Here is a 4,169-nt window from a genome sequence, read left to right as displayed (position 1 = left end):
GGTATACACCACTCCACTATTGGAAAGCGAAAAATGTAGCTAGTAAACAAAAACACCGGTCATTCTGTCATCAACTTATATATACTATATAAATATATATTTCACCATGTTTATAATGAAAAACTTGGACTATCATTTCTCCATAAACATGAACGCTGCTGATCAAGTGACAAAGTCACATATATAAAATAAATACGGCCACCTAATAGCTGTACTTACATATAATTATGTTTATGAAGCAGTTTTTTTTTTATACACAAAAGATCATATAGCTCGCATATGTCAATTATCCCTATAGTTCATTCATAGCGGCAATTTAATTTCGAATATTGTCTGTGTCGAACCTGTTATAGTTATTGTTTCTTTTTTCTATTTAATTTCGTGGGGTAAATGTGTCTGGTGTGTGGGCTCGAACTTGGTTTGACGATGATTACAAAAGACAATTGAGACACCTTTGAGTGTTTGCTGATCACAGTTCGCGGAATTTCGGATATAATGATTCTAACTGAAAATGCACCAATCTTCTCCCCTTGATTTTCTAATGACAACAAATGAAATTTAACTACATCTCCTATCTCTTAAGATAAATAAACCCCTAGCTCTCATTTTCCTGCTGCAGTATCTAGCTTTCATAACGTGTTTCCCATAGTCACTCGACATTTTCACCTTAAAACTACGCCGAGGATACTACTTTACAGCCACATAGATAAAACTTTTTTACAGAAGCATTTTGGCGTGACTTTTACGTGATAAATTTTCAGAAAAAAAGTGACCTCTTGATGCGTGCTTCTTTTCGTTGTTAAGTAGTGAAACAAAGCAGGAAGCACAAAGTGTGCTTCGAGTGTTGTTTAAAAGACGATAAGAAAGACAGTATAGAAAGCGTTAGATGTAGTTTCGCTTCAAAACGTTACATGACACTTTAGAAACCTTGAGAAAACCGTCATCGATGTTCTCCAACGTTGCTGCTTCCTGTCCTTCATCAACGACCGTCCGCCAATTGAAGGCGCGGCTCTCGGTCGCGGTTAAAATTGTAGGGATTAGTGGTGGACGAGGGCTTGACGCGTTGCCATCAACGGCGCGCGAGATGAGGACTCCTTGTAGAATATCGGTTGATGCTTTGCTAACTTTGGATTCTAACGAATAACAGAGGAGGGCAGGAATATTGGACACGGATCTCAATTGCACCTATGGTCACCCGTAGCACGTGACCAGCTCATTCATTGGTGACTTCGTCACTCAGATTCAGCTAAGCTTGCTGGCCAACGACGAGCCCACTTCGCTCTGCGCGTATATCAGCTTCTCTCGCCGAACAGCACGCCGCGCGTATAGCGCAGATATTTAACTATAGACCTTCGGTCAACATGTGACACAGTCGTTGTCTTCGAAAATTATCATGCGCTTCAAGATTTTACAATGGCCACCTTCGAAACATTTGAAAATGATCGTTTCTCGCTTGTTGTCAGTAGTAGAGGCTAGAGACTGACGGGCATTGGGTGGGTAATGCTAAAGATGGCTATGTCAGGGATATCTTTGTCGTGCCTTCGACCGGTGAAGCTTCATCATGGCGATGTAGCTGTTAGTGCTGAAGGCTGGCTGCGTTTGATCGAAGAAATCTTCACCCAGGTTTTTATGTACGGGACTATAGGCTCCTTTCTAAAGCAGGGGGTATTGTAAAATTCAACTGGAGAGGTCTTCCTAACAGATAATATTCGTTCGAATGCTTAATTTTTACAATATTATAGTGTTAGTACTAAGTGAACATATAAAGAAGACAAGCGTGATAAAGTAGAGTCCGTTTTTACTTTGTCAGCAATTTTTCCTATAGTGCTTACGAAAATGCATTACTTAGAGGAGACGATTCCTCTTTAAAAAAAATCCTGTAAAACAGCTTTCATTGTGTAGTAGGTTTTTATTTGGAGAGAGATACTAACAAACTGCTAACTGCTATGGCAACAATATGCTGTGGTAATTCTTTGCCAACGTCTCAATCTGAAGCATGTTCGTGGCATATCGTGCAGACGCGCTCACAGGTATGCGTATGTGTTACGTGTCAGATCACACCTTTTAATAACACGATATGTATGAACAGAAAAAAAAAAACTTCTAAAAAGTGTGAAAAAAATCTCAAAATTTAAATACGTTCTAGCTAAATGCACATTTTTACACTTTTTTCATTAATCATGTAATATGTATTAACCACGAAAAATTTCAACCGTAGACGCTGAATTATAGAATACGTCTTCGCGACCGAGAAAAACTGATGTATCTGCAGATTATTACCGAGAATTAAATTAATTGAGCAGGTTCTTTTTTTACTGGACGCAGCCAACGAGATTGTAACAATACGGCTAGCAACCATTTAGTAACCATTAGTAACAACTGACCTTACTTGATAATTTGTTCTTTTGATATTTGAGCGCAATCATCTCAGAGGAGAGGCATAATATGGGAGAACGATGCAGTGTCAGTCCGTCTGCCCGGATGTACGTCAAAATTCTAATACCACCCCCTCTAAATACCGACCCTGCATAGGATGCCCGCCTGCGTTCCGTTTATATAGTTCTTATGAGCAGACTGAATTCCAGTGGATCGAGTACATTGCCCCCAGGCTAAGGTCTTGCTGGGGCATAAGCACCGAAATTGGGATAGAAGTGGACAGCTTGTAAGGGAGGTTGGCAACGTACAAGCAAAAACCTAATTGAAATCTAATCTAAGCTGATGCGTAAGAACCTAGGGATGACGCTGCCTAGCCGATTGTCGCCTGCGGGGCCATTTCAAAGTTGTCTCGTGAAACACTACCTAGCATTAACACCGTTCGATACCGGGGATTGAAGCGTCATACGACGCCCCAGTTCACCGGTCGCGACGCAAATAGAGAGAGCTATTACTAGAGCGTTAAGCTTCCTGTGAGATGCAAATAATGCGTAGCTCTACATAACAACGCGGGAATACTATATTGACAATGTTTTTGCTGAAACAGAATATATAATTTCATATAAATTGCCCTTTGCGCTATGTAAATGGGGTAATACCTCCGAGCGTTTACCTTCTTTCTACGTGCTACTCCTTACAGCAGTAAAACTAAATTTCAAGATTGAACAACGAACTCAGGTGTATTTTCGTTGGTTTTACGTTAATGGCACGTTATCATTACCTACGACCAGCACGTGGGATTACTGCCGCTACCTAAATAAGTGTCCGTAACCAGACAGTACGTTGATGTTTGCAGATCGCAAAAGACGATGATAGAATTTACAAATGTTGATGACTGAGAGCTGCTTGGGTATAGAACATCGCAATGGTGTAGGGCGGTAAATTTTTTGCCAAACGAAGAAATATTATTTGACGACAGATGGGTCCGGACGCCCCACCGATAACAGAGAGCAATTTAGTTTCATCAGCTCTGTTTTCTTTGCCCCTATGTAGTTACAGCTCGATGATAGTAGGATGATTTAGAAAGCATGGGTAATCTTCAAGCCGCAAAAGTAAACAACAAAGGAAAAATTGGAATAATCCAGTACACGGAGCGGATCTATGAATAAACATACGTAGCAAAAACAATATGTGCGCGCTAAAAAATAGAACGGGGACTGCGAACTCCACTTCAGGCAGAAAAATAATTGCTACTCTTCAGTAGTTTACTGACCTCAGAACAGTTCCAATCAGCACCTAGGTATGTCGCCAACAGCATCGAAAGTTGACATTCTACTTCAGATTTTTCATGCAAGCGTTTTGCTAAGATTTCATTACGACAACACTCGCCCAGTGATGTTTAAACTCCCTGTTGCTTTTTATCTGTAGAAGCCTCTATGTTGAAGTCTTATGCCCCGTATAGCCGTTTAGGATTCCATCAGACTGGCGACTCATAGCACGAAACCGCGTGCCTATTTTAGGCTAGACCACAACGTGTTCCTGAAATTACCACGCAAATCCATTACCCACTAATCTATCACAGGGACTTGTATGCTGAAACCGTGAAAAGTGGCGTAAGCTTGCCCTGCTTACGCAAACAACTTCATCTTTAAGAAAGGACGTAAACTGCAAAGCAATATCGTTCGACTCTAGCCATCTAACTAGACAGAAAAGTATTTCGTGCTGCGTCATTACGTCTTGTCTTTGACAGTTACGGAAAACTGCTTTTTTGGTTGGTTAGCTTTTTTTAGTAATAT

This window comes from Varroa jacobsoni, unplaced genomic scaffold, assembly GCF_002532875.2.
Source record: "Varroa jacobsoni isolate VJ856 unplaced genomic scaffold, vjacob_1.0 scaffold_1331, whole genome shotgun sequence".
Classification (NCBI taxonomy): Eukaryota; Metazoa; Arthropoda; class Arachnida; order Mesostigmata; family Varroidae; genus Varroa; species Varroa jacobsoni.
This window is presented reverse-complemented; position numbering follows the sequence as displayed.